General features: G+C 43.4%; 1 long non-coding RNA gene across 1 annotated transcript in view; it reads right to left on the bottom strand.

The window, feature by feature from the left end:
* Nucleotides 1-2941: 2941 nt before the first annotated feature.
* Nucleotides 2942-13458, bottom strand: part of LOC146340094 (uncharacterized) — a 31247-nt gene continuing 20730 nt past the window's right edge. Inside the window, exon 3 of the long non-coding RNA XR_014784576.1 lies at nt 2942-4158. This is a non-coding gene — a long non-coding RNA (uncharacterized LOC146340094). The remainder of the gene's footprint in view (nt 4159-13458) is intronic.

Raw genomic sequence — 13458 nt, 5'->3', positions numbered from 1 at the left:
CGTTAGCCTTAAACAAGAAGTCCAAACACTGAGCAAAGTTCTTCAAGCCCAGCGTCGCTTTGTCTTAAAAAATTAAGCCATTCCCATCACAGAAGCTCATCCTTTCCAACCAAGAGTTAAAGTATGAGTTAAAGAGGGAAAAATAACCCTTTGACTCCCAGATGGAGAGGACTGAAAACTGTCATACTTTCCACCCCCGCAGCTATGAAAGCAGCTGGAGTTAAACCCTGGATACATTGGACACGAGTCAAGAGAGCGAGAGGGGGAGAGTAGACTATAAACAGAAATCCTGAAAATCCTTTAAAAATCATTCTGAAAAAGCAGTAAGAAGACTCAGGCTAGACCTTACTGTGGACACACCGGGAAACTGTCCCCCTGCGTACGGTCAGACCTGCAACTGGAAAATTGAAGAAGGGGACTAGACCCTACTGCAGCTTGCCAGGTGAATAGCTGCCCAGCGTATGGTCAGATCCCAAAGAAGATCAAACATGCGTGTTGTAGTGTTAGTAGTGTTGCATTGTGTCTCCTTAATAAGGTGCAAAAAGGGGGGTCTGCCCATAGAAGAAGAAGTTTGTCCCAGTGATTTGCTGATAATTACTGGCTTCACCTGGCTAACATCACGAGAATAAAACATTTTTGTTTGCCAAGAGGTATACCTGCAAACAGCTTATTAGCTCTTGCCTAATACCTGTCTGTAGACATCCTGGGAAAATTCAAAAAGATACCATGTTAAGAGTTTATGGTGTAAGTTTAACTTATTCCCAAAATGCTAATTGGGGCGTGGTTGCAAAGATCCTACCCCCTACAGAGTTCACTCTACGCACCCCCATTGTTGCTGAAACAAATGCTACGTGTGAACGAATGCTTAATTGTCAAAAATTTTCCAGAAAATATAAAGCTATCCCTGGCCCCCCCTTCCACTGTAATAAAATTCAAAACATATCTTTTAATGATGCCCACATACTTTTGCCTCATAGATGGTTTTAGACATGTAGTTCCCGCACTTGGTCATTCATTCCTGCCAACTTGTCTAATAACCACCCATGTTGCCTCAGCCGCCTGGTGCCAATTCTTCCCCTGTAGCCCGAGAAAATCCGTCGACGGCAGCCTCGAGCACTCCAACTAACTAAAAATTGTAATAGTCATGTGCAGTTATATTCTGACTCAGAAAAATTGGCCTTAACAATGTCACTAGTTAGGGTTCCAGGTTTAGCCTTGGCTAATGGTCTAAAGATCAACCTCACGAGCATTGTCATTGTTAAATAAAGAGTTGCGTGATCTAAGAGGTGCAGTTCTAGAAAACAGAGCTGGTATAAATTACCTCTTCCTTCTTTATCATTTAAGTTGTGAGACACACCAAAAGCTCTGTTGTTTTAACTTAACTGATAATGGCAATGCTACAGATGAACAGATCAACAAGCTGCACAATATAGTAGCTAACAAAACAATAAGACAAAACAATTAGCTAAATTAGTTAACCCCTTGGCTTCCAGATCTTAGCTGGCTTGAAGCATTGTTCATCCTAATTCTACCAGTGTTGTTCATAAAAGTTCTGTTATGTCTCTGCGTTCCTTGTCTTATGCGCTGTTTAACCAATCTGTTTTATGTCTCAGCTAGTAAAACTGCTGCCCTCTACGCTCTAATAGCCCAACAAGAGGCTAAGTAATATGTATGTCACAAAAAGCTTTGTATGGTTATCAAAAATGCTATAATTGTAATGAAATTATGCATTTAAGGGGGGAATGTAGCAGCCATATCGGGGGTCAGACTAAGTAGCCTCATGCAGTCTCATGCTTCATGTTCTTGCTAAGCTCTTTCTCCCTTGAATATATTGTTGTAAGCTGACGAGACACAGGAATTCCTTATCTTGTCAAAGGTCATACAATTGTATATCTTGTTCTCTGCTGTTCTCTTCTGTTCTCTCCTTATCATGGCTACCCTATAATCCAGTTCTTGTATTATAAACAATAGTGCTAGGAGAAGAAATGTTGAGGACTGCAACCCCACGTGGGAGGGAGAGGAGGAGCCGTTTCATATGTGTCACAATGTCTATAAAACCAATGTGCTAATGTATTTCGGGGCTTCTGGCTCTTTGGAAATGATTCCAGCCTTAAGCCCGCACGTTAAATAAAGAATCTCTTTTTCCTTCACTCCGTGGTCTCTCTGACTCTGGGTTCTGCAACAAACCCACTATTAAGGTTATTTCTGCTTTTTCCCTGTGCCTGCATTGCATATTTGGGATAGCAGATATTATGAATGTTATTATGAATGCTAGCCTGGCGGTTCTGGCTAATGACCCAGAATGGCCAGTGAATGTTTTCTCAATAGCCAAGAAAAAGCTGAATCTTCCTTGAGCATTCTGAATGGAGACAGCAATCAAGCAAAGATACTTCCCACCCTCCCAAGCTCAGTATAAGTGTGATCTGTGTGTACTAAGGAAACAATAGAGGCAGGTTTGGGGACAATGCAACAACAACTGTAGCTTGAGAACAAGACAAAGAGTGAGCTGAAGACAAAGGCATCTTGGTGCTGGGCAGCTTCTGTGAGGATCTGGTGTGGAGCAGTGCATAGGCTGCTTGTTGCAATGCTTTGATGCATGTCTCCACCAATACTCAAATATTACAAAATGCCATAAGTCTCCAGTGATCTCACATTCCAAAGGAAACCAAACCTGGGTATGAACCTCTCACCACTCAGGGAAATGGGGAAAAGGTAACACTTAGCAGGGAGTAACAGTATTTTCAGAAAGTAGATCCTATTCAGTACTATGCATTGTATACATACGTCAGGGTTCCCCTTATGACCTGGATCTCCTGAGCAACTCCTTAAGGATCTTTTGCCTCCTTAAGAGTCTCACCTTCCTTCTTTTACTTTCCCCTTTCCAATATCATGGGGTTTAGGCTGTAGGCAGGGGGGATTGACACTCTGGACATAGGGTTTAACCACAATGGTTTACTGGTAAATTAAAGCAAGCAAATCACAGCTAAAGGTGTTTACACAATAGAGCTGAGTGATACAAAAGGCATTAAGATAAAATAAATGTTGCAAAATGCAAGTTCCTTTATCCTAGCGGTACTTAGACTTCTTCAGGCTGTTTCTTCCTGCTCCCTCTTCAGGCTCTGCTCTTCTTGACTCTCCTCTTACTGCTCTGGTTTTTCTGACTCTCTTTTTTTATACCCTCCTCTCTCAAAACTGAAAATACTGTTTCAAACCTGAAGAAATGAAACTTAACTGGGGAAATGAAATGATTCCTCTCAGGGATACCCTCTCCCAACAAAAACTCCAGACCTCTAGGTCTGACCTTTTTCTTTTCCTTGCCTCTGTACGCCTCAAACCTGCACAACATATCTACTGAAAAGAGTTCAGTGGGCCTTAATCCCATTTAAACATGTTTTGGATTGCAGCCTAAGCCACTGTTTTGTTCTGTTTCTCACTGAGCTGACAATAAGATTTGTGAGCCTGTTTGCCTGTTCAGCATATTTATCCACAACAATTTTCTGCTCAGAGAGCAAGAAAGAAACAAATATTTATTTAGTTACACACACCAGGATTTATATCCCATGTTTCTAAGGAAATGCCAGCTGAAGGCTGGTTACGACAATTTAGACTAAAAACCAATTTAACAAATGAATTTAAAACACCAGAAACAGCACAGGAAATCAGTCAGAGGCCCTAGCTCATAAATGGCTGCTGAAAGAATTCTTCAAAGCCCACTTTAAAGTGGGCAATGAGAAATCAGACACACCTCTCTAGAGAGGTCATTCCAGAATAGGGATGTGCGAATTAGCAAAACTTGAGCTTACTGAAGTTCTCAGAATTCCATCTTGAAACTCGTTCTGATTCAAGTCCATATCAGATTGTGAGCTTTGTTGCTGTTTATTTCACACATAAATCTGTGTGTATTTTCCTGCATATTTTCCCAAATGTTCACATCAGTTGTGCACATCTTTGAAATGTCTGCATTCTTCTCCCATTGATTGAAGTGATTGAAGTCACATTTTTTTTTTAAATCATGCACATTTTTCAAATGTATGCACGCTGTTGAATGCATGTTTTTTTGATCCACAAATGACATTGCAAGCTCAGAAAGGTATGGACTTCAACCACACATTGCACCCGAGTCCGTGTTCAGTTTGGAAGGTGCCAATTGGGTAAATCCTAAAAGAAGAAAAGAAAAAAAGAACTGGAATGAATTTCTCATACATCCCTATTCCACAATCATAATTATTCATGACATATTCTTCCTCCCAACCAAAAAGTCTAGGGCAACTTTGCAGCCAGCTGGACAGGCACATATAGGAGTCAAGATGTGGATTCACCCCCAACCCTACACTGGCTGTGAGCCGAGCCAAAGTCGGCTAGTTACATCCACTCTGTTTTGCTCTTGTCTTGACACCCCAACCCCCCCTGCCACCCGAGGTTTTGCGGGTTGATTTAGCTGATTGCGTAAGTGCCGAGGAGAGGGACTCCAGATTGGCCCAGACTGACAGTCTTTTTTTTTCTTACCTACTCTACACTGCCAGCCTGCTGAAGGTGAGTATGTAATTCTTTTAGGCACCTTATACTGTCTTGATGGCAGGACTGTGCAGGAAAAGGAACACCCATAGATAAGTACAGTGGTGAGCACTCCAGGGCTCCTTTGAAATGATGAGATGGGGGGGAGTTCTGAAACTTGCCTCTTAGGGCTGTGGGATCTGGGGAACAGGTTACAGAACCTCTATGAGGCCAAGCCTTCTCACCTACCCAGACTGTGGGGCTCACGGGGAATGACTCAGGAAGGACTCCTCAACACATAAAGAAGTGTGTCCAGTGGGGAGAGTGTAGTTCTTACACTATCTCCAGCTCATGCCCCAGCATGGAGAGCCAGTGTGGTGTAGTGGTTAGTGTTGACCTAGGACTGGGGAGACTTGGCTTCAAGTCCCCACTTGGCCATGAAACTCATGGGCCATGAAACGCAGGCCAGTCACTGACTCTCAGCCTAATCCACCTCCCAGGGTTGCTGTGAGGATAAAATGAAGAGGAGGAATGCATACACCACCTTGGGCTCCTTGGAGGAAAAGGTGTGATAGAAATGAAACAAATAAATATGGATCACTTCTAATTCAAGGCTGCTAGTCAGCACAGTGTTTATGATTGTTGCAGATCCTGGCATGCTAAAGTAAATACACTTGCCATAGTTAATCCAATGACATATGTCTGGATTCATTCTTTCTGGTATGGTCACAATACCAGTCTTCTAAAAAAAATAACAATACATTATTATAACAGCTGCACAGAAGTGAGAAATGTGCTGGTCACAGATATGCCTTCATCTGGCATTGTGCTTTAGAAATTGAGAGCCTCTTTTCAACTATCCCATCTACCACAGCATGCAAGATACTGCATCCAAACACCAGGAACTGAGCTCATAAGACAAGTGGCTAGATGTTTCCAGTACTTCAGTAAAGTCTGTGGTAGTATGGCAGGGGATGATGAGATGGAGAAAAGGAGAAACCTTTGAAAAATAACATTCTGATTTTTTTGTATGCAGGCTTGCAAAAAGGAGATTTAGTGGAATTTCATGAAAACATAAAGATTTAATGGATATGTTAAATCAAATACATATTTCAGTAACAGTCATTGGAACTCTGTTGTGCTGCACACTAATGCAAATTCTGACATTTAACTCCTTGATCCCATTTATGTAGTCAGTTACTGTTTTCTGCTACATAAAAGTAGAATTCTAGTTGCCAAGTACTTTCAGACATACTGAATCTATCATCCAGACCTGGGCATACTTCTGTATTAATGAACACTTAATTCCTTTCTTCCCTAGAAATAATATTAAGCTCCTGTTGTCTGATTATTTTAATATAATCAGGCTCTGCTCTTTTATGTTTGTATTACCTTTATATGACTGAGCAAAAGTTATATTTGAATCATAGCTCTTTTCTCAATAGTACAGTAGTTTGAGATGGAGGCGTTTTGATCTCCTCTAAGTAAAACAGTGAGATGTTATAAGGAAATATAAGATAAAGCAATTGAATGTAAAACATGCAGTAAACCAGTTGAAACCACTCACATCTGGGGACAAATCAAGTCTTAAAGTAATGGAGACATCTACAGGACAACTGCCTGACCATACTTGTTCCTACAGACTGAAGAATTAGTCTAGCCCTATTCAGGCATGCACCTGCCCGCATGTGGGGCTAAACTGGGCATGGGGATGTGGGCTTCCCCAGCATCCCCAGCTTTCATGTAGACCTTCAAGGATTGAGCATGAAGGTCTGTCTAGGGCTCTGTAATTGCATTCATCTCAACGCATTTACAGAGTTCTTGTGATCATGAACCCTGCCTTATCAAGGTTCCCTATCATGGGAACTTCATACCTGCATCGAGCTGAACACCCTTAGAGATCCCTCTCCAGGTCTTCGTACTCAACACATGAATATCTACATGGAAGCTGGGTACAGAGAGGTCCTGGGGGTAGGGCTTATGTATTCACCCACGTCTGTGTACCCAGTTTAGCCCTAGATGCAAACATGCTCAAGCCTGAACAGGGCTTTCATTTCTGGTCTATGTCACTTTCATATGTGTTCACTCATGTCATTTATCTGCCAGTTTTAAAATAAAAATCTGCACAAAATTTTAAATTTAAACAATTTAAATATGTTTAAAAATATATTGTAAATCTCTTTTCTCCCAAAATGCAAATTTTAATTTTTTAAAAAATGCATTTCTAACTATAGTTTTACTCAAAATCCACATTTCAAAAATGAATTTTGATGCAGCTTTTGAGTCAAGAACTACATTGGAGCATTCAGGAAGTGTAAAAGCTGAAGGATAACTAAGTTCCAATTCACACGTCAAATAAGTTCATGTCACAGTTCACATAGAGTGAATGCTGGGTTAGCACATGAAGAATCTTGAACACGAAGAACAAATGTTTTTGTACTTGAATAATATGTTTGTGACACACAGAAGTAAGTTCTTTTTGTAAGTGTAATAGGATCACATGCTGAAGGATTATTTTGTGTGGTGATCCTCAGTGACATAAAGTAACAAAGCTGGATTTGTAGCAAGTCTTGAGAAGCATATGGGAATTTCTTTAGAACTAAAATATACTTCCCTTATAAGCACTTCAAGCAAGGCATCTACCCATCCTCCCCAGGTTTATTGTGATATGGCCATTTAATTGTTTTGTATATATTGAGGATATTTGTTTAGTTTTATTGTCAGTCAGTAAGATACAATTAAATTGTTAGTGTTGCATTTATGCAGCCTTTACAAGTGATGCTGTGTAAAAACAGAATCTTTCACTAGCATTAAAAACAATGTTTTGGACAGAGGAAAAGCCATGGACATGGTATTATGTAAGTGGCCCCCTTAAGGTTAAAAAAAAAGGGCCAACCTACACTACTATTTTATCCTGGCACTACAATGTCTGATTCAGTGATGTGGTAGTACATGATGTCCTCTCCAACTCATTGTTGTTGTTGTTCAGTCATTAAGTCATGTCCGACTCTTCGTGATCCCATGGACCATAGCACGCCAGGCCTTCCTGTCCTGCACTCTCTCCTGGAGTGTGCTCAAGTTCACATTCATTTCATCGATGATGCTATCTACCCATCTCATCCTCTGCCGTCCCCTTCTCCTTTTGCCTTCAATCATTCCCAGCATCAGGGTCTTTTCCAGGGAGTTTTCTCTTCGCATTAGGTGGCCAAAATATTTGAGCTTCAGCTTCAGTATCTGTCCCTCCAGTGAGCAGTTAGAGTTGATTTCCTTTAGGATTGACTGATTTGACCTCCTTGCAGTCCAGGGCACTCGTAAGAGTCTTCTCCAGCACCACAGTTCGAAAGCAGCAATTCTTTGGCACCCAGCCTTCCTTATAGTGCAACTCTTTACGTTTTCCCATACGTTACTACTGGGAAAACCATAGCTTTGATTATGCGGACCTTTGTTGGCAAGGTGATGTCTCTGCTTCTTACTATGCTGTCTAGGTTTGCCATAGCTTTCCTCCCAAGGAGCAAGCGTCTTTTAATTTCATAGTCACTGTCTGCGGTGATCTTGGAGCCCAAGAAAATAAAATCCGTCACTGCTTCCATTTCTTCCCCTTCTATATGCCAGGAAGTGATGGGGCCAGATGCCATGATTTTAGTTTTTTTAAAGTTGAGTTTCAAACCAGCTTTTGCACTCTCCTCTTTCACCCTCAACAAGAGGCTCCTTAGATCCTCTTCGCTTTCTGCCATTAGGGTGGTATCGTCTGCGTATCTGAGGTTGTTGATAATTCTCCTGGCAATCTTAATTCCGACCTGTGATTCATCCAACCCGGCGTTTCTCTGGACTCTGCATATAAATTAAATAAGCAGGGCGACAATATGCAGCCTTGTTGTACTCCTTTCCCAATTCTGAACCAATCGGTTATTCCATGTCTGATTCTTACTGTTGCTTCTTGACTCTCGTACAGGTTTCTCAGGAGACAGGTAAGGTGATCTGGTACTCCCATCTATTTAAGAATTTGCCACAGTTTGTTGTGATCCACACAATCAAAGGCTTTAGCGTAGTCAATGAAGCAGAAATAGACGTTTTTCTGGAATTCTCTTGCTTTCTCCATGATCCAGCGAATGTTGGCAATTTGATCTCTAGTTCCTCTGCCTCTTCGAAACCCAGCTTGTACTTCTGGTAGTTCTCAGTTCACATACTGCTGAAGCCTAGCTTGTAGGATTTTGAGCATCACCTTGCCGGCATGTGAAATGAGTGCAATTGTACGGTAGTTCGAACACTCTTTGGCATTGCCCTTGTTTGGAATTGGAATGTAAACTGACCTTTTCCAGTCTTGTGGGCACTGCTGAGTATTCCAAATTTGTTGGCATATTGAGTGCAGCACTTTAACAGCATCATCTTTTAGGATTTTAAATAGCTCAGCTGGAATACTGTAATCTCCACTAGCTTTGTTGTTAGTAATGTAATTACTTAGTAATAACTAAGGCCCACTTGACTTCACCCTCGAGGATGTCGGGCTCAAGTTCAGTGACTGCACTATCATGGCTCTCAGGGACATTCAGATCTTTCCTGTATAGTTCTTCTGTGTATTCTTTCCACCTCTTCTTAATCTCATCTGCTTCTGTTAGGTCCCTGCCTTCTTTGTCCTTGATCATGCCCGTCTTTGCACAAAACGTTCCCTTGAGATTTCTGATTTTCTTGAAGAGATCTCTAGTCTTTCCCATTCTATTGTTTTCCTCAGTTTCTTTGCATTGTTCATGTCAGAAGGCCTTCTTGTCTCTCCTTGCTATTCTCTGGAAATCTGCATTCAGTTGGATATATCTTCCCCTTTCTCCCTTGCTTTTCGCTTCCCATCTTTCCTCAGCTACTTGTAAAGCCTCATCAGACAGCCACTTTGCTTTCTTGCATTTCTTTTTCTTTGGGATGGATTTCGTTGCTGCCTCCTGAACAATGTTACGGACCTCCGTCCATAGTTCCTCAGGCACTCTGTCCATCAGGTCTAATCCCTTAAATCGATTCCTCACTGTATATTCATAAAAGATATGATTTAGGTCATACCTGAATGATTTAGTGGTTTTCCCTACATTCTTCAATTTAAGCCGAAATTTTGCAATAAGAAGCTCATGACCTGAGCCACAGTCAGCTCCAGGTCTTGTTTTGACTGACTGTATAGAGCTTCTCCATCTTTGGCTGCAAAGGACATAATCAATCTGATTTCGATATTGACCATCTGGTGATGTCCATGTGTAGAGTCACCACTTGTGCTGTTGGAAAAGAGTGTTTGCTATGATCAGCGTGTTCTTTTGGCAAAACTCCATTAGCCTTTGTCCTGCTTCATTTTGTACACCAAGGCCATGCTTGCCTGTTATCCTGGGTATTTCTTGACTTCTTACTTTAGCATTCCAATCCCCTATGATGAAAAGGACATCATTTTTTGGTGTTAGTTCTAGAAGGTGTTGTAGGTCTTCATAGAACTGATCAACCTCAGCTTCTTCTGCCTCAGTGGTTGGGGCATAGACTTGAATTCCTGTGATATTGAATGGTTTGCCTTGGATTCATACTGAGATCATTCTATCGTTTTTGAGATTGTACCCCAGTACTGCTTTTCCCACCCTTTTATTGACTATGAGTGCTACTCCATTTCTTCTAAGGGATTCTTGCCCACAGTAGTAGATACGATGGTCACCTGAATTAAATTTGCCCATGCTTGCCCATTTTATTTTGCTGATTCCCAAGATGTCGATGTTCAATCTTGCCATCTCATGTTTGACCACCTCCAGCTTACCTTGATTCATTGATCTGACATTCCAGGTTCCTAAACAGTATTGTTCTTTACAGCATCGGATTTTCTTTTCACCACCAGACACATCCACAGCTGAGTGTCCTTTCGGCTTTGGCCCAGACGCTTCACCTTTTCTGGCGCTACTTGGAAATTCCCTCTGCTCTTCCCCAGTAGTATATTGGACACCTTCCGACCTGAGGGACTCATCTTCCGGCGTCATATCTTTTGGCCTTGTGATATGTTCCATGGGGTTTTCTTGGCAAGAATGCTGGAGTGGGTTGCCATTTCCTTCTCCAGTGGACCACATTTTGTCAGAACTCTCCACCATGACCTGTCCATCTTGGGTGACCCTGCATGGCATAGCTTATGGCTTCACTGAGTTACGCAAGCCCCTTCGCCACAACAAGGCAGTGATCTATGAAGGGGCTCCAACTCATTATCCTACTGCTATTTCTTCTGCAACATTTAATTTTCCCTTAGACCATTTTAAAAGATTTCCCTCCCTGAATATTGTGGTTTCATTGTGTTTATGAAGTTACGTGTGCTTCAATCAGTAGTATCATAACTCTTAACTGGGGATGTGGCCTCAGAGGTAGAACTGGTTTTTGTTCCCACCATTTCCTTGTGCTACTAAGGTGTGCGTGTGCTGAACTCACAGTACTGTTACTGCTAATGCTTCACCTTTGCCCTGTGGATGGGAAATGCTTTTGCCCAGCATCCATTTCCTTTTGCTGCAGGGGCTTTGGGGATCAGGTAGAACTGACCTATCCTTTGCCCATATTTTAAATGAACAGCTGCACAACAGCACAGCTGTGGTAAATCACATACGTATGCCCTATACCCACTTCCAGCTTGCCTCGCCATGGGGGGGGATGTTGCGGGTGGGCAGGGTGAAGAGGCATCACAGGCTGCCAATGGGGAGGGGCCGGAGAGGTTTTGTTCTCGATCCGCGCCCCTCCCCAAGCAGTCTCCCACTTGCACGACTGCTAGGTGCCAGCATACGTTCTGCAGCCTCAGAGGAGAGGCTGCTTAGTTGTGTCACCGCAGTCATGGGTGTTGAACTCTTAGGTTAGAAGTGCCAAGATAGTGATAAATTAGTCTCAAAGGTTTGCTTACAGGGAGACTTTATTGAGTAACTTACAGCACACAGGCGTACCCAATGGTTGGATCAGACAGCTTCTCTGAATCCCGAGCCACTGGGTACAATGGGTCATATACTCTACGAGTTAGCAATAAGCAGCTTAACAGCAGCACATGCCCCTAGCATTCATTCTCAGCATAAACTAACAGCACTTGGTTCTCAAGCATAGCCACCTGCAGCTAGGGATGTACGAAAGTCACTTACCTTTTTGTAGATTGATTCACGGTGTGTGGGGGAGGCGCGCCGTCCCTCCCTTCGGAATCTTCGATGGGGGGGAGGCAATCCAGTCCTCCCCCCCGGAATCCTGCTTGGCTGGCTCTGCTCCACGGTGGCTCTGCGGAGCAGCCGGCCAGGGCCGTCCGCAGCCGGAGTTCCAGCCGCAGACTGGCTGGTGCGGATGCAAATGGCGGCCGCTGTAGCAGCTGCCATTTTCATCCAGCCAGGCTGCCATGATAGGCTACATAAGTATTTACGTAGCCTCTCATGGCAGGCACCCCCCCAAAAAAAATGACGTACGCAAATGGTGGCGGCTACCATTTGCATTCCCTATTTTTCACCGTTTTGGCCTACGTAAATATTTACGTAGGCTATTACGGCAAAAAAAAGGGGAATGCAAATAGCGTAGTGGGCGCTATTTGTGTTCCTTTTTTTCCCGCCGTAATAGCCTACGTAAATATTTACGTAGGCTAAAACAGCGAAAAATAGGAACGCAAATGGCGGCCGCCGTAGCCGCCGCCATTTGCGTATGCCATTTTTTGTTTGTTTGTTTGACTTGCTGTGATAGGCTACACAAATACTCATGTAGCCTATCACGGCAAAGACCAGGATGCAAATGGCGGCTGTGGCAGCCGGTCGAAAGACCAGCCGCTGCCACTGCTGCCACCAGAGCCGCTGCTGGAGCTGCCGCCATCTGGAACATCCACCCCAGGTAAGCTTCGTCCCAGGGGGAATCCGCAGGGGGGCAGGGGGGCAGGCCGTTCCGCCACGGATTTTGGGGGGCCGAATGCCAGTGCATTCAATTTCAGCCTCACTGAAATCCGTGGCGGAATTCTCCACCATCCCTACCTGCAGCTTTAAGGTAAACAAACTCTGCTTGTCAGGCACATCAGAGATAAAGACTCTCCTCATTAGCAAGGAATGCACCAAGAAGGCTGTTTGACTCATCTGCACATGCTCAGAGACTTACTAGCATGGGAATTGCACCAATAATGAACATAAGGAAGCATTATGGACCTCTAGGACCCTCTAACACTATAAATGATTTGGCTATGCTCCAGGGGCCAATACGTCCCAGCCTCAGATGATCAAAGGCTGATAACAGCCTGCCTTGCCACTTGATCACCAGGGGGTTGACATCTACTTAAATGTATACTTTAAAATACGATAGCCATATAAGCAAGCACACAAAGCTAAAAAGCTACCAATAACAGTCAGAATTATTGCAACCACTTGCTTTCACCCCCCCGCCCAATTTCTTGAAACCACTTCTGAAATTGGGTCGAAGAAGGACTCCTCTTGTAGGTGATGTATTTTCTCACTTTGCTTGTATGTAACAGACCAGTGGTGGGCTATTACCCCCTGGACCTGTTTGGGAAGAGAAATCTTTCTCTCTCTCTCTCTCTTTCTGACCTGCCTGTCTTGCAGATTGTGTTTCAAACTCTACATAAAACTCCCCATGCCATGAACCAGCTTTAACCCTTCACTTGTCTTCTCTGCAAGTTAGGCTTTTGCCTTTGTCTCAACAGAAATTCACTTACTTACACCTTGCTGCCTTACACTAGTCCCAATGAGGGATGCCAGAGAATTCCGCCACAGATCTCGGTGAGGCCGAATGGTAGTGCATTCGGCCCCCCGAAATCCATGGCGGAATGGCCTGACACCCCCCCACCCCCCACGGATCCCCCCGGGATGAGACTTACCTGGGGCGGATGTTCCGGACAGCGGTGGCTCCAGCGGCGGCGGCGGCTGGTCTTCCAACCGGCTGCTGCCGCCGCCATTTGCAGTCTCGTCTTTTTTTTTTCTTTTTTTTTTACGTCAGTGATAGGCTATGTAA

The sequence above is a fragment of the Heloderma suspectum genome, chromosome 7 (assembly GCF_057233095.1).
Source record: "Heloderma suspectum isolate Gila_16-S chromosome 7, 16-S_ref, whole genome shotgun sequence".
Lineage (NCBI taxonomy): Eukaryota > Metazoa > Chordata > Lepidosauria > Squamata > Helodermatidae > Heloderma > Heloderma suspectum.
The sequence above is the reverse complement of the archived record's forward strand: the minus strand, read 5'-3'. Positions and strand labels throughout refer to the sequence as shown.